The following is a 26,394-nucleotide window of genomic DNA, read 5'->3' as shown; positions in this document are numbered from 1 at the left end:
AAAATAAAAATGTATATTCTGTAAACTCATGATGATATTCATTTAATCCATGAGAAAGTCATTGTGGAACATATAGCTAGCCTTTAAAATGTTGAATATGTTGAGGACAATGAAATGGAATTTGAGCTATAAAATGTAGCTCAAGTATCATTTTATTTTTACCTAAAATCGTAAATAGTTTGCTTTTAAGTGAGGATGGCTGCTGATGTATGTTTGTAATGAATCATGATTAAATTCTGGCTGAGATTATATTGAGATTAATGTGTGTTTCACCCCTGGCCCAGTACATCAAACTCCTCACTGAGTTTTGGAAATTCAACTGTTGAGCTCCCCTAAAATGCTCAGCTTCTGCTTAGTATTCGTAAAAGTCAAAAAAAAAAAGGAGGGGGGAGAGGGAAGATAGGTATCTGGAGAAGAACCAATGGTTAAAAAGTGAAGGACTTTTTCTCAGATGGAACTAGATACTGCCTTCCTGGTCCAGCATTTGGCTCATGATGTGTTTCTTCGAGGAAACAGCCTTCATTCCCATTCATCTGGGTATCGCGGCAGCGAGCATGTCAGCTTGGATTTGCTGGCTAGCCAGCAGACAGATTTTTGATGGGATCACCTACTGTTGTTGCCGTGAAAGATAGAGTGGCCCGTCCACTGTTAATAAATTTAGTCGTCTGTGCTGTCTCCCTCACCGGCCTTATACTCTGAGGTGCAAGGGCTTGGGGCAGATGCAGTGTCTGGGAAGTTTTCCAAATTCCTCTTTAAAAAAGTTAGGCTGTAAACACCGGCCTCACTAAGCAGCATCCTTCTGTCTATAACAAAGCCTCCAGCTGCACGGAAAATGTGTTTGGAGCGCACATCATTTGAAGGACAAGGCAGGGAGATCACGGTTTTGGCTTGAACTGCTCCCTGGAGCTTTGGTGATTCCTGGAGAATAGCAGTTCTTCTGCATTCGGGCACGTTCTGGGGCCTTGCTAGCTCCTTTTTATTATAGCTTTGCTAACTTTTAAGGCTCTCTTAACTTTTAAAGGAATGAGGTCACCACCAAATGATTGGTTTGACCCTTTGACTCAGTTGGCAGGTTTGGTTGGAGACTTTTATTGAGCTGGTTTACATTTTTCATTATTTTCATTATGAAAATATTCATTATTATCATGGTTTAACTAAATTTATCCAATTATGAGCCAGGACTAGTTTACAAAATCAACTCAATGGTTTTCCTTTAACTTGCATCTTCTAGTGTAGAAAGGTGAGTGTATAATTGGCATCGTACATCTGCTTTATCTATATATTCTCTCACCCAATCCCTTGACAACCCTATGTACAAGTTCAAAGGTAAGTACTTTCCCCCACATGGTCCGTGAGAAAATGAGGCTCCAGTAACTGGCTCCCCAGAAAGTGCCACAGCTGCAGAATTTTAGAGGTAAAATGTGCATTGGAGGCTTTTGGTTCAGAAGCTGGTGCTTTGCCGCAGAAGGGGAAGGGGCACCCAAGGACAGTTCTTTGAAAGCTGTGGAATAAGAAGTATCTGAAAGTCATAAATGAGGAAAGGAGATGAAATCATTTCACCCAAATCTGCCTTGCCCAACACTGCTAAACTTTTCAGATTTATCTTTCGTATTTTTGGCTTTTTAGATAATGAACAGTAAATAGTATTGATGTTGTTTATTTGCTTGTGTCCCCAAAGACTTCTGGGGAAAAGATTTTTTCCCCATAGCAGTTAATTCTCGAGTGTTAATAAAGCTTGATGTTTAACACTGAGCAAAATTATTTTCAATGAGCTGAGCTGCTGTGTGTCCAGTAGAACTTTCAGTGCACATACCTGTGTATTTCATGCAGTTTTTCGACTCGGAGGTGTATTTAATGAGCAAATCCTGGAAATCTGTAAGATGATGAATTATATTGAAAAAGTGAATAATTATAAGAAGTAAGATGTCTTATTTTGATTCATTTCAAAATCTCAAACTCTAACTAATATGATTCCTGAAATATGAATAGAGATATCAAATAACTCAAAAACAAATATACAGTGTTGTATATTATTATACATATTTTATATAAGAAAATGAACGTCATATTTCACCCATCAATGATAGGATTTGTAAATACATTCATAACATGTTCCGTGGTCATAGCAGTATGTTGAAATCCTCAGTATTATTATTGCAGTTGAAGAAAGGAATCTCTTACATAGCTCACCCTTTTTCCATATTTGCTTTAAATGTTTTTACCGCATATGATAGAATGAAAATAATTCAAACATGTTAATATATGCCTATGTTGCTTACTATTAGAAATTATTAACCTTGTTATCGTAAGGGTGAGCTCTGTCAAAATCTGGGGGTGAAAAATTAACCAAATGAATTTTGGGGGTCGATATCTTTTTGGTCCCCTTTCCTTTCTGATACAAGTGTTCTTTCAAAAATCTGATTCCCAGGAAGGTTATATTATCAGTTGTTTATATCATAGTACAAATAACTCTCCCATTTCTGTATGCTTAAGAATGAGGGCTTTGGGAGTAGGCTAACTAGTAAGTTTCAGATCCAGGTTCCATTATTTATTAGCTAAATGTAATTAGAAAAACCGCTTAATCATTTTTGTGCCTCTGCTTTCCTTTTCTTTAAAATTGGCATAATAATACTAATTATAGTATTGAGATCTAGCTGATAGATAAGGATCACAGGAGATAGCCCACCTTAGCACAGTGCCTGCCACATAGATTGCTTTACAGTCATAAACATTAGCTATTAGCTGTCACTCACTTAACAAATATTTATTAAGTGCCTACTATGAGACAGGAGCTTTCCTAAGAGTCTTCTGCAATTCATTAAGTCAGCATTCTATTAAGTCATCTGCCGCTACATGTACAATATATGTTTGCCTAAATGTTACATCTAGGGTATGAGTAATATGCAATTTCTATATTAAATTGTGATACTGAATTTTGTTTTTGAAAACAGTTAAATTAATCTACCTAGTGTTGAGACATTAGACAAACTGCTTTCCTGTGGGTCTGATCATGCTCATCCATTAAACCAAGGATTGTACTGGATGATCAGTGCCTTAACCTCTAAAATTCCAAGTCAGTAAACACAGGATATTTATGTAGCCTCAAAAATTCAAAATAGAAGTTATTACCAAGGCATCTGAGTTTAAAAACACTTAGCTTTTTAAATAAGTTGTTTTGTTAAAGTTCTTTCATATAATATTGCATTCACAATTTTAAGATTAACGTATTTTTATGCTTTTTTGCTACTATTCTGAAGAATTTATGGGGATAAGTTAACTTCTAGGGATAACTTTAGTGATATGGGGAAAATTACTCAACATGAAATGAATGTTCAATTTTTGGCTTATATCAGAGGATGTAAAGAAGCAGCAAATTAAACATACTTTCATGATCTTATAACTAGAAAACATCTGAATACTCATAATGAAATATTCCCTTGGTTACATGGGGTTAACAGTGCTTCATCCTTCCAAAACTGCACCCCCCCATCCCCGTCCACAGTTGGAAGGGGGCTATCGTTGTGTCTTCAGAGGGAAAAAAAAGATTTGCTTATTTTTTTTCAGGAATGCAGAGTAAATCCATTTGATTTACACAAAGAACTTAGTCCTTTCCATGTAATGCTAGTAATCCAAACGGAACCTGATAAAAACAGCAAACTAAAATCCTCAGACTGGCGTTCCAAAGGTGACCCTCTCTCTCCTTGTCACTTCTTTTCCTATTAGCGAAAACAGGTCCATGATCATTTGGGGGAAGGTTTGACTATTGTAGTATCCAGATGCCAATCACACCAGCCTTTTAAACTGCCTTTACTGGTGACCCTGCCCAGAAATCAGGAACTGCCTTTGGGGAGATCTTTGTAGCAACCCACTGGGGAGATGAGCACACGTGTGCACCTGGATGTAATTCCCTTTTATTTGTCTTCATGAAAAATGTGATTACTGATGTTGAATATCTTGCAGATGAGAACTCTGTACACTTTCTTCATAATAATGCCGTTCAAGGACACCAAATGATTGTCTTACGTTTTTGTCGCTTCGTACTTGCCTTCCCCAGCATGGCTGAACAAAAAGGCTTTAATACCCAGAAATACAATTAATTACCAAGCCATGAAGAGAGAAATGCAACCCCCTGAAATCAATATTCTTTAAAAGCATCTATTTTCTATTTTTTTACTCTGTGATATTGATACTTTATTATTTTTTGTATTATTTCTAGTGAACTGAGAGATTTAAACACTGCATTAAAGAAAAGCTGATTATAAGCAGTTACAGTGAAGGTACAAGCAGGACAAACTTCTTCAGATCCACTAATTACCAAAAGCATATTAATTCTGACCCTCAACACCCTTGATGTCCCAGTATTTGTTTTCTTCTGACTGGGAGCAAGTAGTTTTACCAGGAAGTGCTTTAAAAACAAAAAGAAATGAACAACAACAAAAAAAAACCCCAAAATACCTAAATAAAATGCCAAGTCTTTTCAAGGCATATTTAAATCACAACTTAATTTAAACTTTGATGTTAGATTTTGGCTATAGTTACTGAAAACCAAACATATAAATCTACGGCCTAGCAGTTTAGCAAGCAGGCAGCAATGATACAGAAAAACAAAGGCAAGAGTAAGAACACAGAACTTGGGAGCAAAGTAAAGAAGTGGGTCTCGGGTAATGACGAGGCTCTTCTGCGTAGGTGTTTCTGACTGGACAGAATCAGAAGAGATGTGACTGTCTTGTTGGGCTCATCTCTTTGGATGGGGAGGGACAAGGATCCAAATGCCTGTCTTCTTGGAATAACAGAAGTCAGACTAACCCATGATAACTAGGAACATTAAGAAGTGAATATTAAGATAGTTTACTTTTTATTCCCTTTGCTAGAGAGGTACAAGTAAATTCTCAGGAACTTTCAGGTGATGGTGGGAGAGGGCTATGTTTTTCCTCCATTCACCAAGTAGAAGGGAGCTGAGATCAAAGAAATGGGAGAGAAACCAACACAAGTGGATAGTGATGCTTGACAAGTGAAAATACCTCGTAATAGCATCTACTCTGCTCAACATGCTGCCCAACATGGCCTCAGGTGGCCAGCAAGCCAAGGTGGCACTGACCATGCCAGTACAATAGAATAACCTGTTCGTTGAAATAAACTTTCTGTTAGCTGCTAACACTCTTCTAAGTGGCTTAAAGCGTCAACTTTTCCCATCTCTTCTATTACCACATAAAGTTGTGTTGTTGCCTGAACATGCACACTATACGTGTGTTCTCACACACTCATGCCATTCTCTCAAACACAGGCTTTCCGCCCTGTCCTCGAGGTTTTTGATCATCTCAAATATACCAACTTAAATTGTCTAGTGTCTTTTTCTTAACAATATGTTGGCTATTTTGGGATCTTCTTTAAGACTTCATTGTGAAAGTATAATATGTTTCTGTCACTTAATGACCTTCTACATCAGTATAAGAGATTAATTTTAGTTCTCTTTTCATCCAATTTAAATGGGTAGAAAGAGGAACTTTGAGTAGAAAAAGAATCATACTGATGGCAGTGATAGCAAAACTAGCATCTATGAAGGTGACTGCTTTTGGATTTAGTAAAATGCACTGTTTTGTATATATTTTCTTGGAAAAATTAATTTAAAATATTTAAGTATCTATAGTTACTATTTTGTATCAGGATAAGTATAACATGCCTAAAAGAGTATAGATTAAGATTAACTTCATTTACAGTCGGGTAGAATTCCAGTAATGTCATTGTCAAAATGCTGGATCTTTCAAAGCCGAGTTCTAGTGGTCTGAAGAAATGTTTTACGAGATCATGCACTAAGCGTTTCATTGGAGTGAAGGAAATCCCAGGTAATCTTATGAAGACCACATTTAAGGTCTGTATATTGAAGGAAGCTCACAGAACAATACCCCTCAGACATTTGGAGATTCAAGAAGGGAAGGTCAGTTACATTCTCTTGACTGAGGCACAGTCTTAGCTGGGGGGTTCTTTGACCTTAAGTGCAACTTCAAAAGAGAGGCAGGAGGAGGAATAAGGAGGAAGAAATACCTTCTTAGTAACTCAGGTCATCGAAGTTATCTCTGGCAGTGGTGGCCGTGTCATCCCCACAAATAAAATGTGTCCTAGGAGAATTTCATAGAGGAAAGACAAGGACTTCTGGGAAGTTGATGAGAGTGAAGAATTTAATGATCTATCTAGCCAGGCAGAAAATGAACAAAGAATGTATATGCCTCTTTCTTGAATTCTCTGTCTCTTCACACGCCCATCCCCCAATCCATTTCTTCTGTGTTTACCAGAGTGAATTATAACTGATTGCTTGAGACAGAAACCTGGAAAATGTCCTTGGATACTACTTCTCCCTCCCTCCCTCACATTCCATCAGTTGATCCTCTACTGGCCGTTCTTCCTCTGATACATCTCTTGGAACCATCCACTAGTTCTACAGCCACTCGTTGTCCAGGTCTGTGTTGTAGGTCTCTATACCAAAAGTTTCACTCTCTTCTAGGCTGTTTTTCAAAATAATACTATTTCTCATCATCCTCTTGCTCAGAACCTTTCAGAAGTATTCCATCAAGATGCCCTACATGAACCCTTTTCTGTTTACCTGCTTACCATTCAGCCTGATCTCTTCATATACCTCCTGGTTTACTTTCCAGCAGTACAACTGTCTTTCAGTCCCAGCTGCTTGGAGGTACCCCATCCTCTTAGATTCCCAGGTCTTTGAAGATCCTGATGGTTTTGCCTGAAATGCCTTTATTGGCAGGCACTTCTCTTTCCTTCACCTGGTTAATTCCTGATCATCATTAAAGTGTCAACTGAGCTGTTCCTTTAGCCTCCCAACAGCCTCCCCCAGTCCCATGCCAAATTGAGGTCAGGAGTCTCTCCTGTGTATTACCGCAGAAACCAGAATTCCTCTGTTTTAACCCTATTACATGCCATTAAAATTGTTTGCTTTCTTATCTGTGTCCCAAGTAGACTGAATTTATGACTGTTTTCTTCCGTCATAACATTAATGCCTTGCCCATCGTAGGACCCTTACCAGATGTTCAGTAAGTGTTGAATAAAGAATTAGCTAAGTGAGTTAGTTAGAAAATGAAAAATCCATAAGAAAGTTTGCTTAGCTATAAGATTGGCTTAATAGTGACTTGCTATACACTAGGATACATCACATAATTTTGAGAGCTACCTTTCTGGAAGAATTGATAGCTTTGAGCAATAACTCAATTCTTTTAGTCTCTATTGGCCTAAGATGTATAAGAAAGAATGTTTTAAACGATATTGTATTAGTGGCAAAAAGGAATTCTTATTGGTGATCCTTAGTTTCTGGTGAAGCTACTTCTCTCTCAGTTACTACAGCTAGAGTAATTTTCTGCTCCACCATCGCTCTGACATGGTGTAGCTGGAAATGAGATGGTGCACGTCTCTTAGATACAGGATCTCCTTAGGCTTATTAAATTTTGAGTTAATGAACATTTTGACACTTTTACCTATACATATCATTAGGCCTTATTGCAGTAGGTTTCAGATGACAGTCATAATAAACATATGTAGTACAATAAAAAGCACTTTTAATCTTGAAAGTGCTTTATAAACAACAGTGATCAATGCTATGGATGGATTAACAGCATCACATGGATTGAATTCTATTTCAAGGGCAATGGAGATATTGATGTCAGCATTCTTGTTCATAAGGAAGGCAGCAGTGGCCGTAGTAGAAGTGCTGGTTCTGGAGTCAGATTCCCCAAGTTTAAAATCAACTCCTCTGCATGCTGGTGTTTAGTTTTGCATGAGTCACTTCCCTGTTCTCAAACTCAGTTTCTTCATCTCTAAAATGGATTATTGTAAGCTTTCAATGCAGGAATTACCTTAAAGAATTAGCACACGGTATCATAGTGGTCATTATTATTATATGTGCATGTACAATTTTTAAATCAGGATTTTGAATTATATGCTGTTCCATTCATACATATATTGTATGTGCCTAAACTACATAAATCTTGTTGATACTCTTTTATAACCTCTCTCTACTCCGTATCTCTCTGATCATTCATTTTATTCAGTCTATGAAGTTCTGACCTTTGTTATTTTACATTGCCTTCTCTCTCTAGAAGTCTGGATGTTCTACATCTCACGTCTGCATTTCTAGTGGCTACCTTTATATTTTAATAGGCATGTATCAATGTAACTCTATTTCTGATCTTTTTCCTATTCTCAGTTTTAAAAAATAAGACTCTCATTGTATTCAATTTTTTATCTACCAATCACTCCTCCTTCTGTCACCTGCGGTTTTTCTCCCAATTCTTTATTGTAAATGCTCTCTTCAAGATCACTGATAATTTTCAAAACAAGGGCTCTTTGTTAATCCTCGACCTGTGTGTCCCTAAACAATCATGGTATCATTATGTCCTTTTAAACATGTGAAGAAACTTAATACTTCTCATCAGGCTTCCCCTTCTATTTTTTTTGCAAAAATTTTTCAAGCCTTTGGCTCTGCTTTCTACATCCACCTTTAAATGGAGGAACTCAGTCATTTAGTCAGTGTCTTGTGAATCGTTCTCAATTTCATCCCACTTGCCAGATGCTATGATTGGTGTTTTAGAAAGGTTATTGAGTAAAACAGGTACAGTCCCTAACCTTAGGGAGCTTAAAATCTTGCAGTGATATCAGGCATCAAACAGGTAATTAAATAATTACAAGTGATTTCTGACCCCAGCTACAAGAGACAGAGCTGTCTCCAGCTGTGAAGCATATCAGAAAATCCTCCTGCTCAGAAAAAAATAAAAAGCTGGATAAAATTTCTTTAAAGTATGATAATCTAAAGATATTAGTGAGTATCTAGGACTGCCGGGACTTGTGAGATCAAGATCACAGAAATAAGAAAAACCATGTGGGTGAGCTTTTTAATTTATCTTTGTATTTTCCTTCTCTTTTATGTCCTAATTCCTATATTGCATAGTCTTGGATAGGGGTAGGGAACATGGCTTGAGAGAGAGAGACAAAAAAATTAGAGTCCAGAACCTACCAAGGAGGAAGGGTTCTGGTAAGTATGCCAGACTTTCAGTTGAAATCCTAGCAGTGAGAACAAATAAGAAATAGAGCAGTCATCTACTGGTGGGATAAAAATTGTCTCTCTGCCAGAATAATTAAATATTTGCGGCAAGAAAATAACATCAATCAGAGTCTATTTTTTTTTTTAATACATGATGTTTGTGCCGCAATCCAAAATTGCTAGGAATACCAAAAAATTAAGACCTAATAAATAAAATATAGATTCTCAAGTAATCTAGATATATTGAAAATATATGTGTGTATATATATAATATTGTATCTAGACATAGACTTAAAAATAACTATGATTAATATTATGAAGAAAATAAATGAAAAATGCAAAATTTAAACAGAATTGGAATATATTAAAACAGGAATTCTAGAACTAAAATAATAGCTAAATTAGGATCTCAGTAGAGTTTCAGTTTTATCCCTGATGGATTAAGTGGTATTAGACTAATTTTAAGCTATGAACATTCAAATGCGTATATTAGGGAAAAAAAAGTTAGAAATCAATTATCTTAAGCTTATAACTCAAGACAAACCAGAAGCAACATAGCAAATAATCCCCCTAAAATTGAAAGAATGAAGTAATAAAAATAAAAGCAAAAATTAATAAAATAGGGGGAAAAAAAGAAAATAAATAAAACCAAGAATCAAATCTATATGATTCACCACATTAAGCTAATAAAGATGAACTCTTCTAAGTTATCCATATAGATTAAATAATATTTGATAAAACGTCCAGCAAACTAAAAATGAAGCATCCTGGTAAATTTATTTGTATAAGAACCTCCTAATAGCAGAATATTGAATCTTTTCTCCTAGAGGTCTGGAATAGGACAAGGAAGTCCACCATCACCACTTTTAATGAACATTGTACTGGAAGTACTAACCAGAGCAATGTAGCAAAAGAAGAAAAAATATATATATATATATAAAGAATGTCAAAGAAGTAAACTGTCTTTATTTGAAGATGTGATGATTGTATATATATGTATAAATTCAAAATAACATATAAGCTATCCAATTTAGTAAGTGAATTTTGCAAAGATGTCGGGTAAAGATGAATATGCATAAATCAAATGTTTCTATTGAGTAGTAAAAAAAATAAGTGGAAAAAGAAAAAATTTTAAGTACCTCTTATAATAGCATCAAAATGCACAGAATATTTAGAAACAAATCTTGTAAAAAATCATGCAAGACCTCTACACTGTAAACTACAAAGTATTACCATGAGTAATTAAAGACCTAAATAAATGGAGAGGTATCAGTGTTCATGGATTTGAAGACTTAAAGTCATTAAATGGCAAGTCTTTCCAATTTTATCTGTAAAATCCATGTAGTTCCTATCAGAATCCCAGGATTTTTGTGGAAATTGACACACTATCTCTAAAATTTATATGGAGAAGAAAAGATTTAGGTAGCCAATGCTATACTGAAGAAGAAAGCTGGAGGATTTACACTACCACATATTAAGACTATCTGTTAAAGCTACAGTGGGTAAGACAGTATGGTACTGGCAGTAAGGATAAACAAACATACTAATGATATACTGCCACATATATATCCAAAAATCAGTACATATATATGTGTACCAAAAAGCATGTGCAAGGTTGTTCATAGGAACTTTATGTTCCTAATAATGAAAAACACCTAACAAACCAAATTTCCATCGCAATAAAATGGACAATAAATTGTAATGCATTGATTCAGTAAACTATTTATAGCAGTTAAAACCAAACCAACTCTTGCTTCACACAGCAACATGGATAAATCTCATGACCTACTATTGAGTAAAAGAAGCTAGAAACAAAACAGTCTAGTATTCCATTTATATATTTCAAGAATAGGAAAATTAATTGGTGGTGGTAGAAGCCAGAAGATGGAGTAATAACTGAAAGAAAGCAAAACAGAGTCTTCTGAGAGCCTGGAATTAGTCTGTATATTAGTCAGAGAGGTGTTAATACGTATGTGTCTGCTTTGTAAATGTCCATCAAAATATATCCTAATACTTTGTGCACCTTGTTTTTATACCTTGGTTTGAAAAGTTACCAAAAAGAAAAAAAGATTTCAAGTATACAAAGTCCAGAAATAAAATGTAGAACATTGTTGTAACAGATAGCAGGATCATTTGAGCCAGTCTAGAGGATTCAAGTCCTCTCAAAGGAAAAGTTTTGTAATCCAAAAAATGCAGTTTTTGTAATCCAAAAAAGCTGGAGGAGTCCCATATGGTCAGAGCACAGAAAGCAAGAAAAATGGTGCTTGATGAGGCTGAAATATAAGAAGGGGCCAAGTCATGCACTTCAAGACCACTACATTAAAGATTTATCTTAATTTTGTCATCTTTATAAGCGGGTCTGCCAAATTAAGTTGATATTTTTAGTAAAACTATTCATATTTTTAATAGATTGACTCATTAAAAGTCATCTATTAGTTTTGACTACAGAATGTCTCACAAAATGTTAGAGAGACTTCTTTGTAAGAATCAGCCTGGGTAAATAGTTAAAAAAAATAAAATAAAAAGAAGCAAATTCTGATTCCTACCACAGATCTGGGGAAATAGCTGGAAAGTTGCATTTTGACAAGATCTCCATGTCTACTCTGTTAAACATATGAATGAGCTATTCCTCTCAGGGTATTTGTCTAAGAGAAAGGAAAGGATTTGTCCGTGCAACAAGCATGAGCATAAATAGTCACAGCACCTACATTGAGCATGGCCAGAAAACTGGAAACAACACAAATATCTGTTCATAGGTGAGTGGGTAAACAAACAGTATATCCATACAGTGTAATACTACTCCACAGCAGAAAGGTATACACTACTGATATGAGCAACCACGTGGATCAAACCTCAACTGATGTGCTGAGTAAAGAAGACAGAGTAATCAATTATAATTCCATTTATATAAAATGCTTTAAAATGCAAACTAATCTGTAGTGACAAAAAGAAGATCAGCGATGGCTGGGGCTGAGGAAGAGGGGGTGGGGACCCGTTCTGCAGGAATCTCAGTGGCAGTTGCACAGGTGTACGTCTCTTGTGACTTCCTGAACTGTGCTCTTTAAATGAATGCAGTGTATTGCATGTAAATTGTACCTCAGTAAAATGGAAAAAAGTTCTGCAGGTGAGTCTTTAACATTCAAGGATGAGAACCATTGATGCACATTGTGATGGAAAAAATGGCTTTAAGTTCATTTAGAGAAATATCAGTCATTTTTTCTATTATTTAATTTACTGGTTCTGAACTCCTTTAGAAAGAAACTTAAGTAACGTATATCCTTTAGATTTAAGCTCAACACTCCAAATTTCCCCTGAAATAAATTTGTATCACTATGTATTATAAAGCATGGGAAAAAAAGAGTTTTACTAAACTACGTTGACAGCAAGAAGCTATAATTTTAACAAAATAACATTTTTTTTTCTTTATGGGCTAGAGTTTCTTTTGAACTCACTCACATTGTGAGAGAATTTTTTTTTTTATAAACAGAAAGGGATGTTGTTTGTTTTTCAGGGTTTTTTTGCAAAAGAATTTAATCAGTAAAAATATGAAATACACATTTAAATATACAGTTGACCAATCCTTGGTTTGACGCTGTTGCCTCTGTAATGTGTTTTTCATAGCTCATATAATTGGTGTTAATATGCTATGCTATTAAGTTTAACTGACAAAAATAGTTTGCTGAAAACTGATTTTTTCTGCATACTGATAAATTCAGTAGTCAAAAAAAATTAGAGAAATATAATTAAGGGCTGCAAAATCAATTTGTTACTCACTTAAAATGTGTTGAGTGGAGGCAGCAAGCAGCAGTCTACATGTAATGCTGTTCTCTCCTTGTTTACTTCATAAACGGTGCAAATTACAACTTTAATTTACAGAGCTGTTAATGCCTCATTGAAAACTTTCAGCAAGAATCCTATTTTGAATTTTCTTTTTCCCTTGTATCTAATACGCAACATTATCTCTGCTTTGTTGGCATGTGTAAGACAATACATTTAGGAATACTGATCTAAACAACGTGTATGAAAGGAAAGCTTTGCAAACATCACATCCCAGGCAAGGACATGAGCAGTGTCTGGTAGTTGTTTTCCAAAGTGGTTAATTTCTCCATTTCCTTTGTTCCTGCTGCTGCTGCTGTTAGTGTCTGTCATGTGTGGGGCACTCTGTTGGACTGTGACAACATACCTGGAATTCAGTAGGCTTGTTCCCTATGCTCGTAGGCCTTATGAGAAGAGAATCCATAGCTTTGGCTGCTCTTAACCATTATAATAGACTGCTGTTTTTTCTGCCTACTAGTGTGTGATCGCCAAAACCAAAAATCAACAGTAAATTTAACAACCCTCAAATACTGGATTAGAAATTAACCTTTAAAAAAAAGTCTGAAGGATAGACATAGGTTTGGTGACTGTTTTTGACATTCTTTAGGCTGTTGGTCTAGCACGTAACTACTCCGACTTACCACGTGGCTCCTGCCTCCCACAAGGAGGGATGTGTGGCCACATTCTTTGTAACGTGGACCTTCACTCCACTGATCACAGTTAGGACAAGTATGAATGTCGCATCAGAGCAGAACTGATCTCACAGGAATTTGGAATTGAAAACCAGTCAGCCTCTCTTACCTCTTGAATAAAACATATAAATTAATTGAAACATACACATTAATTGAAACATATAAATTAATTAAAACATACAAATTAATTGAGAAGCAGAGAGAGAATACTACTGCAGAGGTGAGAGAAAATAAGAGAGAGAATTAAAGCATAGGAACAGAAAACAACAGCAGAGAGGAGAGAAAGAACATCCCTGAAGGCTTTTCCACTCCCTGTGCGTCCAAGCACTTTCCCTGGGCTGTGTGCCTAGACTTGAGTTCCAGAACATATCATCATCTCTGGATGATAAATTCCTTCCTCTGTTCAAGGTAGCTTTAGTCTGAATATGCAAGCAGAGATTCTTAAAAAGAAGCCACCAGCATGTGGATGGATGTTGGAGCCATGAGAAAAGGTTAAGTGACTCAGAGTCAAGGATACAGCTTGGGGGTAATAGAAGGCGTTCAGGGCTGGATAGGACAAGACGACTAAGAAGGATTAGCCAGACACGTAGATGAAGAACCTGCCTGAGAGCCCAGGAAATTTTCACAAATTAAGTAACGGTCACCAGGATAAAATGTTGCCCAGCGGTCAAGTGGCTAAAAGCTGAAATTGGTGGTTGGATTTTATCATTTTTATATTTCTATGTCCTGCTACCTAACTGTACTGTTTTTAAAATATATCTTAGAAATTTTAGACCTTTTTTGAAATTTCCAAGGTAATGTAAATTTGCAATAAATACGTGATAACTGGACCATCATAATTTCTTAGGGCTTATGTTCGGAAGATGTGTGTTTATTTTAGCCAATGGCAGTCTTGAAGTTTTGATGAAAGACTTTTGGGTTAGTTTGTCCCTGTATATTTTCACTGAAAAGCCATGCCAAAGATATGTTTGCCAAGTACAAAAAAAAAAAAAAATCTATACAATCTATTCTGCAATGGTTAAAATTCTAGGAGAATCCCTTGCTCTTTCCTTGCTTTCTCCTCCGAAAAGGCTGTATTTGTAAACCATGGGTCATTTCTCATCTGAATAGTGAAGGAAGATTAGCTGCATTGTTACTGATGCACTTGACGTTTTCTCTCTGTGTAACATTGTGCCAACAGATTCTTAGCCAGTCTGATAAGATAAAATGTTCACAATACTTAGAGGATAAAAGGGTATCATTGCTACCCAAGATCCCTTTAGATCCAGTCTCCTGATCTGCATGAGATTACATTTTTCCCTCACATTTACTAGTTCCCCGAAAAGGAAGTCTTGAGATAGCTGCTGGGTTTCTGGCTTGCATTTTGACATTCTAAACAGCAGATAACAATTTTTTTCTGCTCTGCGGATACAAGAGAAGATGAAGGTTTCCTGCACAGTCGTCACTGACTTTGCCAAAATCCTTTCATATTTTTTCTAGATTTGGTCCTGTGAAATCAACTAGTAAGCAGGTTTGACAGTCCAGTTAAATTCCATACGGTCAGCTACCACCTTACATACAGTCATTGATTTTAGGTTAATTGGTCATTGGTTTCATGGTTTGTATTTCTGGTTTTCTGGTGGAGTTTCCAGAAGCATTCATGTAAATGGAAAGATATTTTATGTAAATAAAATTCAGTAAAATCCTCTTTTACCCGTCTCAATCTAATTTAATCCTGTAGGGGGCAGCGGTAGGTTTTCTACTCTACAGTGTGTTTCTTTTAGTCGTAATTGGAAGAAGGATCATATTTTTCATCAAATCAAAAAAGTTTTAAACATTACCATTTGTAGGTACAGGTTGTATTCATTGACCCACTTCATATTTACTAAGCACCTAATATTTATGGAATGCTTTCCTAGGTAATGTGACTAAAAGAAAAATTAGTACGTTAATTTTACTAATTCTTGCCCTCAGGAGCTCTAATTTATGCTAGTTAACACCTTAGGAAAAGTCAGTAGTGTGATGCTGTTAAGAAGAAAAAAAAAAAAAAAGGCAACTGCTACCCTGTGTTGTATTAACAGAATTGTCAAGGATGAAATAAATAAGCTGGTTATTGGACTCCACTTGGCAATCCTTAGCCCCTGATAGAGGTACCATGTTCCATTTGGGATGGCACACTTTTTAAAACATAGACAAATTTGCCAGAGATTTCAAAAGAGAGCAACAAAAAATGATGAAGGGCTTTGAAAATGGGGCCTCTAAGAAAAGGCTGAGAGACCTGAGGATGTTCAATCTTAAGGAGAGAAGACAGAGGGGACGCATGATAACTGTTTACAGATGCATAAAGGGGCATTACAGGGAGGAGAGGGACCCATTCTTCTCATCAGTCAACAAAGACAATTCAGGAAGTAATAGGTTTAAAACACATGGGGAGAAATTCAGGTTAAAGATTAGATTAAATTAGGTAAAATTTAAATATTTAAAATTTTATGATTCCAGCTGCAATTAAGCTGTGGAGACTAAATCAGGTTAGAATTGGCATAGGAACGTGAGCATGAAAATAAATCAGATCTGAGTGCAGGGGGTTAATAATGAAAATAGCTTACATTTGCATAAAATGATAAAGTATTTTAAAATACTTTCACACGTATTGTTTTACTGATCTCAACAATCTCTGGAAATCATCAGGGAGAGAATCAACTACTTTTACAGTTGAGAAAATGTAATTTCAGAGACATAAATGTTGCTTCCCCCTAACCCCACCCCCAACCGCAGACTGGACGAAGCTAGTCAGTGGTCTAGGACCAGACTAGCAGAGCTAGAATGAGGTTCTTCTGGTTCTGTCAGTTTGTTTCCCATCGAATCTTGCTACTTTTTCATTCGTAATATGATTTTCATTGTGAGAGTTTATTGTTGAATCAGTTGAGTTTTTTGTTTCTTGTCGTTTTGGCTTTTAAGGTGCTGAATATGTCTCATGGGTTTCCTGGTTTTTTTTTTTTTCCATATTTATTAACTTAGGTAAGAATTGAGTAATACATAAATTAAAGACCAACTAACAATTTTGTTTACATAAAAAGGACAAGAAATATGATGGAACTTTCATCTGTTTTATCTAAATCTATTATTTGTCTTCTGTTTACAGCTGTGGAATAAATTCAACACTTTGGTTTTAAGTTTTGTCAAATCAGTGCCAAACCAAATATAGTGTCTGGAAGTAGTGTGATGTGGTGAGACTCCGCTGTCTACTGTTACCCATTAGAGGAGGCATTTCCATTTCACCCTTTAAGCATGTCACCCTCTTCATCTGTAGAATCAGAACCATAATATCTTCTGGTTTCTTTCAGACTTACAATGAGGATCATATGAGAAAATAGGTGTCAAAGTATCTTGACTTGTTCAAAGAAATAAACTATAAGCTGTAAACTAACATCGACTTTGAGTGGGAGGAAATTTATATTGTTCGGTGTGTTGTGCTTATTTTAATTTGATCTTTTTAATTTATTTTTTAAAATGTTTCTAATTTCAGATTCCTGAGGTCAAAGCAAGTGTCCGATCTAGTATTTAAAATTTACTAGGCTAATATAGATATTCAGTAATTGGTGAGTGGGTGAAGGAAAGAATGGATGAATAAATATTCAGTTGGATGCTAGGAGATGTGAACAAGAGGTTAATATATGTAATAATTTTGATGTGCTCCTTAATGATGTAACCATTTTTTATATATATACACACACACACAGTGTGTATATATATGTATATATGGAATATATTATATAATGTGTATATATAATATAAATAACATTGTATATCAGAGTCAATATGTATATGTAATATAAATAGCATTGTATGTCAGAGTCTCAGATCCTGTGAATACAAGGAACTCAAAAGCCAGTAGGGGAGACAGACTCTCAGACCATTACAATACTTTGTATGAAAAGAATTGTTTTCCCAACAAAGAGGGGTAGCTACACCAAGACTTTCAGAGGAAGGTGATTTCATTGGCTTCCCAGAACTTCACGGAGTCTGAAAAGACTTTTTAGACTCACTGAAGCATGCAGACAAATTGTGCAGAGAAGTAATCCAGGAGGCAGGCTGAATTGAAAGGCTCTTAGTACGTTTGCTGAGCTTGTGAAGGAATGGAGGAGCTCTAAGGAGCTCTGGAGACTCCTGTGATGCTCAGTAGGGCGCCGATCTTCCCCGCAGAGTCGGGAGTACCCCCCAGCAGCACTCCTGCAGGAAGGCTGCAGCAGGATGCTTACTGGGAAGATCCGGGAAAGCTTAATGGCCCCCTGTGCGTAATGTTGAAAGAGGCTCTAATTTTTGTTTTCTTCTGAGATTAACGTGTGTATATTGCAAGTTCAAAATGGTAAGAATCTTAATTAGCTGCAGGAAGTTGCATAATATGCTTCATGTCTTACTTTTTCTGCACACCAAGTATTAGGACCTATTTACCAAATTATGGAGGCTGATGGAGAATGAAAACTGTAATTTGAGTAAATGGGATCTCTGTCCCAACCCCCATTGCGATTTTTTCAAAGCCAACCCCAAAGTTTGAAATGCAAAGAAGTAAATCTCCAGAGGGAGCCATTTTATTTCATCTGTGGAGGAAAGACATATGTTGTTATTGATGAAGTCTCTGTCGTGCAAGTGGAGCAACCCCACGAGGAGCCTGAAGTAGGCCCTCTGCCCTTGGCATCCCTACAGCCCAGCTCAGCGCTCTCTCTCTCGGGGGCTGGTGGCCATCACATCTACCCAGGGCCACTTGTGCCTCTTCTTGAGGCCTTTTCCCAAGGCCTGCTTTTCAGTCCGATCGCCTTGGGGCAGTCGCCTGCCTCTCTTCAGCGAACGTGTACCTGCCTTGTGCCCCATCCCTTCAGGCCCCTGATCTGGACAGTAGGCTGATCTGACAGATGTCACTTTGATAGCATGTCAGTGGAAGCAGCATGTTTCCAGGCTTCTCTTGTCCCCACCAGGACTCTATGTTCACTCCCTCTGAGGCCTTCTAGGGATAATTACAGAAGTGAACAAAACACATGAGACCAAATTGCAGCTCAGTGGGAGACAGGGTTTTGGACTAGCTGGCCTTATTATGGTTCTATTCCTAGCTCTACCCACGTGTGAAAGTGTCATTCTTTTTTGGTGGTGTTGTTGTTGTTTCTAAACAAATTATTTGTTGAACAGCAACAAAGTTCCAGGCGCTGTGCTAAAAGAGCATAAAGATGTCAAAGCAAACAAGCTATAACCCATGACTTAGGAAGGCGAGGCGGTACAGCACTGTATGTAAATATTTCATATAAATCACTCAACCTCCTTCAAAATATTTATTGAGCATCTACTATGTGCCAGGCCCTGCGCTTAGCTCTGGGGAGCAATATGAACAAAATCCCTGCCTTTCTGGAGATGGCATTCTAATGGGGCACAGCAGGTGAGCAGGAGTCCATGTTAATTATTTGTTGATTCACCAAAACGAGAACTGTATTTTCTTAGTTTATTATTGTATGATCCCTTTTAAACCTCATCTTAAGAAATCCAAATTATCCTTGATAACGTTTGATAAGGATTAGAAAAACCTCCCTGTTTCATTTTGAATGCGTTTGGAGCAGCCCTTACTTGAATTGTTTTTGAATTTTTCATAAAGTGAGTTAATTGCCTTTTAGTTAATTTTGTGTGTGTGTTGCAAAAAGTTGGGATGAATAAAAAGATAGAGCGTGACTCTGCGGGGCTTTTTTTAAGGTAAAGTATGCAGTCAGATAGATGCTCATGTAAATTAGAACTTGGGAAAAGTACCAACCAGCAGGATCATATTATCAAAAATCTGGCTGATAGGTTTTGAAGTCACTGAACTGGATCTATTTAGGAAGACTAAATAAACTTCGACACTGTGGTCTATTCTAAGACAGGATCTCGCTTTGTCTGTTTTCCAGGTGATAAAACACTGACTGTTACTAGTGTTATCACCAAGCATATTGAACAGTCTGTAAGTTAACAGCAAGACACAAGCATATAGTCCTAGGACTAGAAGGAAGAGCATGCATTTTTCTCTCTGTTTCTTTCTATAGAGAGGGGAAAAATTCAACACCTTGATTCAGCTGTGACTCAAGGGTCCATTATAACTTCAAGATTTTTTAAAAGCCTGTGCCTGGGGCCTGGGAGATGAATTTTGTTCCAAAGTGGTGACAGGGGCAAGTGTAAACCTCTGGGAGCAAGTTCAGGCACATTGAGAGTCTGATCTAAGCAAAAATAGACAGAACATGAAGGTAGAATTCCCACACTTGCTTCCTGACCTTGGCTGATATTCCTCGGCAATTGGTGATTAAAGGGAATTCCAAAGCTGAGAATATGAAGAAGGAATAGGAATAAAGAGGGAGAATAATTTGAATCAGAAGAACGTATGTAGATAATAAGACGGCAAACGCAGGAGTGGCCCCACTGACAGAGGGGGCTGCACTTTGTGTTACGGTGGGAGGTGGGTATGGATGCTGTAGCTTTGGTTTAGCAAGAGAAAGAACATTATATATATACATATATATGTACATATATAAACTTAATATATGTGTGTATATATATTTAAGTTTAGTTACATTGAATTTTAACCAGGAAGACTCATCAGCTGTTTTGGTTTCCTGCCTGTGTTTCCTGTTGCCTTCCCAACCCTGCGTTGTCTTTCTGAAACCTTTCCTGGCTGACGACTGCACTGTTGCCATGCCCATTCCTCTCATCACAGAAGGCTATTCTGCCCTGAGTCAGAAGCAGGGAGAAAATAAGGTTATATAACATCTGTATGTTATTGCTACAATGGAGTCGAATAAAAATTAAAAGTCCATTAAGTGATCAAGTAGAAGTCAATAAAAAGGTCAATAAAAAGCAGGGATGAGCCAAAGAGAGGACGTGGTGTGCTGGAAAATGCCAGGAAAAATAAAAGACAGAAAAAAAAAAAAAAAACATTGTGGCAAGACCTGCTCCCAGTGGCCTCAGGGAAGCGCATGATAAAACTAATTGAAGCTCATCACCCATGAAGAAGGGCCACCCTTGGAGCAGTAGCAGCACTGACTGCACAACAGTGGTGGTTCTTCAACTTAAGACAAAGATAAGGGTTTTTGTTACACTTTTGCAAGCTTTGTGACCTGCTGAGCCAAAATTGTTTATTTTTATTTTTGCCCCTTTATTCAATTGAACGATGTGTTTTTGAGCAATACCAAGTGTTGACTGGCTCACTTGAACAACTATCTGTTAAGAGGTTTCCTAAGTATAAACCATTATCCTAACCACCAAGATGCATCATAATGCATCGTATCAGCTTGCAAAACATTTACAGCCTGGTAACAATAGAATATTACATTTTTGTATGATTTGCATATAATAATCTGATTTTTATACAATTACCTCTTCCCTATATCTCACACACAAAACAAGTTCTTTTGGGAAATTGCTTAAAGGAAACTAGAATAAACCTGCAAGGGTGTCATAGATGTTTCATTAGTGGATCTGACTCACCCATTATATTAAAGCATTCACCTTTTCCCTTTTTAAATCTGAAATATGTTATCTCTAATTGATGTAAACCACCCATGTTAGCACAATTTGTCCGCATGTGAAAACGTAACTGGATGAATACAGTTTCCTCTAGTCAACTGATTGCCATTTGATTCTATAACCATATAATTTTTTACCCTGAATAAAATGCTATAAGTAAAATGAACTGGGCAAAATAGTCACTTACTATGTAAATTTGGATTAGTAATCTGACCCTCTCATGCCTCCAACTGGTCATAATTTCCCGGTTCAAAAGTTGGCATATTTTACATGCTAACAAAGAATTTTGTAAAAATTGGGTCAGCATTTTAAGAAGTCAAAGTTGTGGGTTCTCAGGTCTCCACACATGATTATTCTCAAGTCCAGTTTTTTCTCACTTCCCAATGGAATCAGTCAAACTATAGACATGCAAGTCATAATGAAAATATATGGTGATTTCTCTCTGGCAAGACCCTGCATTGAATCATCCTTTGTTTTTTTAAACTTTATGCTATGTATGTGTATCATATGGCATGTGATATACATACATGTGCATAAACTTTATGCATATGTCTTTATGCATATGTGTATCACGTGCTGTAGGACATACATAGATCTCAAAATTGTTAGCATTCTAGATTAAAAAATAATTTATCATGCAAAACATAAATGTGATATCTTATGGCACTTGTGGCAATACCTGATACAACTTAGTATTTTTTTTCCCCAAATAACAAAGCTGTGTTTATTTGGTACCCATGGCAGGCTCAATAGCTAAGCAATGGTAATGCCAGCTATAGCTCATATATAACTCAAATTTCTATGATTTTATCAGTCAGTTATATGTAGGACACAGCTTGGTATTTATTCTTATAATTATTACTGTATCCGTTTGCCAGGGCTCCTGTAACAAAGCTCTACAAACTGGATGGTTCAAATAACAGAAATGTATCGTAGCACAGTTCTGGAGGTTACAAGTCCAAGCCCACGATGTTGGAATGATTGGTCTCCTCTGCGGGCTGTGAGGGAGAATCTTCCAGGCCTCTCCCCCAGCTTCTGGTGCTTGGCTGGCCATCTTTAGCATCCCTTCGCCTCTGATACATCACCCTGACCCGACTTCACCTTCACCCGATGTTCTTCCCACGTGCGTGTTTCTCTCTCCATATGGCATTCTTTTTACAAGGACACCAGTCATATTGCAGTAAGGACCCATTCTACTTCCAATATGAGTTCATCTTAACTAATTACAGCTCTAAAGACCTAATTTCCAAATTAGGCCATTTTTCTGATGTTGTACTAGGGGTTAGGCTTCAACATACTAAATGTTGGGGGATACAGTTCAACCCTTAACAATTACTCTGCATAATTGATGAGAAAGGGAAGAGTTGATTCGGTGCAGGCAGAGATAACTTACTCTTTTATATCTAAAGAGAGATTAAACAACCCCTCCACACACAATTCCTCACATTTAATTTATTTAATAGCAAATTATGAATTTGCAAACAATGCAGCATGGTATGATAAGTAGAGCAACTGAATGACCTATTCGAAACTCTAATAATTAAAATTTTATCAGAGATGTTGTGTTTTTACTTAAAATTTATCCTCGAAAATGCAGCATGATTAATTAGACAGTTCATTTTAGCATGAGATTTCTCTTATTTGTAGAGATGGCATAGCAATCTTGTTTTAAGTTTCCCTCAGAATGCTTGGGTTCAGTTGAGACCTTACAAGCATGGAGATAATGGTTTTATTATCAGCTCCGGCTGATTTTAGTACATTCATAGCAACAACCAAATTCACCAACTTGAGCTCTAGTTCAGCATTCTTCTGTGTGACTTTACGATTGTACTGATGTGTGAGTGCGTTGTTTGATACTAATCAGAGATACAGTCGTCATCACAGCTATTACACTGTGATAATTACTTAAATACATAGAATGCCGGACCTTATGTGTATTCTTTTTTCATGGATATCTTAAAGGCTAAGCATTAGTAGTATCCTTGACAGAAACTCATTGTTCAATACTTAAACGAAGATCAATTGTGGACTATAAATGCTGAATCTCAGTAAACAAAAATTCTAATCATTTATTTTTATCCTATTTACTGTGCTTATATTGATAAGACTTTAACATATTGAGATGCACAAATGATGTAATCTTCCTAAAAGACCAGTAAGTACCTCATTAAACACATGCCAGTCTTGTTGAGTTCTTTTCATACGTGTGCAAGCCCAGTGGAAAAGCCCTTCATTGACAGTAGTCATTTTCTTATGTGATACATTTTCTAACTGTACAATGTGAGAGTTACAGTAAGGAATCCCTAGGATTCCTCTTCAGGTCTAAGGTCTACAATGTTTTTTGTTGATGATGATAATTGGTGACTATTTAGTCAGCATAGGTTTATTGTAACTGGGATCAGAAGTCGTGGTGAAAGTGTAATTGAATATGTATAGAGAAAAGGGTAGAGTTAATATGGGAGCAAGTCACTGGACCTTGACTACAGTTTCTTGATCATTGAAATCTTATGCTAAATATGACAGCTTAGTTTCCTTCTCAGCACTCTTCTAAGTGACTCACTTGTACTTTCTTTAGTTCTTCTGCTCTTCAGATAAATAGGATAGGTTCAGAGAAGATAAGGAACGTGCCCAACGTCATACAGGTAGTACATTTTAGAAGGGACATTTAAATCTCAGGCTGCAAGGTGTATAGTCAAAGTAGACTCCCTTTGTTATGTAACTAGAGCAATGGTGTACAACTACTGTTTTCATCTTCTCAGTACTCTATTTCTTTGTTATTTAATTTTGATTGGATCTCTTTAATCCCCCCAAAATTAAAGAGTTCCCCAAATGATAAGTTCCCCCCACAAAATAGAAGTCCCACAGCTTCAACAGCGAAAGCTGCCCTGGTTTCTTTAAGGCACAGTGACTGAAGAACCTCAGATGAACCCAGTGTGTAGAGCAACTTGGCATCTTGGGTACAAATGTTTGATAAATTCAGTTTACCACATGATGTGATTTTTCTGGCTACCGGAGAAATTTTGTCACTCTGCTTACAAATTGTCTTAAGTTGAGTGTATTCCCTGAAATTAAGGTTTTCCCCCATCATATAATCAGTGTTTTAAAAATAATACCAGACTTTTGTGTTTGTGTGGTTTGGGGAGTGGGAACATATGAGGCATGTTTTCCTAATTATGAAACTGCTGTCAAACGGGTCCGTCAAGCAGATGCACTTTGCAAACTAGAGGTTGAATCCAAGGATTCTATGGCTCTGAAATGGCTCCTCTTTTGGCCACCACTGCAGCCTTTTTTTGAATCAGCTACAGCTATCCTGATGGCTAGATTGTGACCCACCAGTTTGAGAATACAACTCTTACTGGGCGGAGAACGAGAGCTAAGCCAAGTCATTTAAAAGTCGATGCCTCTGTGCTACCACCCTTCACTCCCACCTTGCTTTAGCATGCTTCCTTACTTGCCATCCATTCTTGACACCCCCATTTCAGAATTGTTACAGACACAGTGTCTGCTTAATTACAGTGAAGTCAGGCAGTGATTTGTGAACATGTTTGGTTATTTCTGAAGGTAATAGAATCCATTTTATGGACAAAATGTTGCATTTTAGCCACAAATACTGACACTGAATTGTATTCAGTGTTGATAAAAGAAGTACACAATGAAAAATTTGTCTGTTAGGTGGACAATTTTTATCTGGTTTTTTATTTCTCCTTCAAAGATAGACTTTGAATTGGATTGTCAGAACTGGTTTTATAGGAACCCAAATGCACTATGTTTATAATCTTTGAATGCAAGTTGCCATGAAATCCTTTTATCAAACTAATACAGTTAACTCAATTGGAATTTCAGGGTTTTCTGTTTTATTTCTTTAAAGTGAATATTCCTTGCTCTGTCCTGCTCCCTGAGACACTGCTCGCCTCTCCATGTTAATTAATTGATATTGTTTCCTAAATTTATCTCTTCTCTTCTTTCGCCTTTGTCTATTAGAATATAGTTTTAAAGGTTTTTGCATGTGAAATCACTCTTGCTTCAAACATGGGCAACTTCCCTTCGTTTTTATAAAGGATAGAAAAACATGAGAGGAATTTTCAAAACTTTTATATTCTACATATTTTGGTTTAGAAATTAATCTCTCTCTGTATTGGGTCTTATACCTTAAGACTTGAAAGAGTTGTTTTCACAAAGCACAGAAAACAGGTTTTGTTTTTAATTATTTATAGCTCTCGGTGTTTCTGAGTCAAAACAATTCTGCATCAGTGTTCACAGGCAAGACAGAGTACAATACAGAGCAGACATCCTTTCAGCAATGTGATAGATCCAGTCATCTGATTCATTATAATACAAATATTGTAATCAATCATAATATTCAGTGTTCCATAAATCCACAATTCTGTGAAAAGGATAGGAAAAAAAGGAATTAAGCTATCAGTGAGTTTACTGAAAAAGGAAAAGAGATTTCCTGATTATCATCATTCAGAATTAGTCAGACATATACATGGTAATCATTCATATTTTAAGCAATAATATGAAAATCAACATACATCCCTGAAAGGAGTAACTTTTTTTTTTTTCCCTAAGATGTGAAAAAAAAATAGACCTATGTGCTAATTTAATTCCCTTGTAAGTTAATGATCTAATGGCTTTCTGGAGCATTAAATAGGAATGAATATTACAGTATCGTTTTTATGCCTGAGCCCTAGCAGAAGAGCTTACATTTAATATTGCCTCTTACTTCCTTCCCTCAGCCCAGACTTTCTGCTCCCCCAGCTCCTGGTTGCTTGGCTGAGGGAAGTGATCATCAGTCCACAGTCACAATCAGGAGCCATGTCCCTTGTACTCTTGTTTTCTGAGCCCTGAAACCCTTTTGCTTCATACAGCTTCTCCATCTTGAGTCCTGTCAGAAACCCCCATCTCTGGTGACTTCCACTTGTGTTTTTTTGGTCTAAATTCTCCAAGTTCAGCTACCCCTCTAAGTAGATAGGCTTTGAGACTTCCCAGCTGGGCGTGATTTGAGTAGGTAACAGAGCTGGTTCTCTTGACACAAACGATCTAGCCCATAGAGTATATTTGATTTTTCCCAAACTGCTTTTCCATGGAACAGTAGCCTGAATGCAAAATATATTTAATATGTCAAAATAAATTTAGAAAACATTGTGTGGCATCAAATTAGCCCACTTTTTTTGTTATTGTCATTTTTGTTAATACTGTTGCATGATTTCTTACGTTATTTAATATGCAAGTAAATAGTCAACTGTGAATTTAAAAGAGTGAGCATTTTCTACATTGCATTGACCTTGAAACTTTTTCTTCCCACACCCCTACCACTGCATGTATCTT

The 26,394-nt window shown here is 36.7% G+C and overlaps 1 protein-coding gene across 1 annotated transcript in view; it reads left to right on the top strand.

Moving 5' to 3' along the window:
• Window positions 1–26,394, top strand: part of USH2A (usherin) — a 642,834-nt gene that overhangs the window by 185,343 nt on the left and 431,097 nt on the right. The gene's annotated exons all lie outside the window — the stretch shown is intronic.

This window comes from Camelus bactrianus, chromosome 23 (assembly GCF_048773025.1).
Source record: "Camelus bactrianus isolate YW-2024 breed Bactrian camel chromosome 23, ASM4877302v1, whole genome shotgun sequence".
Lineage (NCBI taxonomy): Eukaryota > Metazoa > Chordata > Mammalia > Artiodactyla > Camelidae > Camelus > Camelus bactrianus.
Note: the sequence above shows the minus strand (reverse complement) of the source record. Positions and strands in the feature narration are given on the sequence as shown.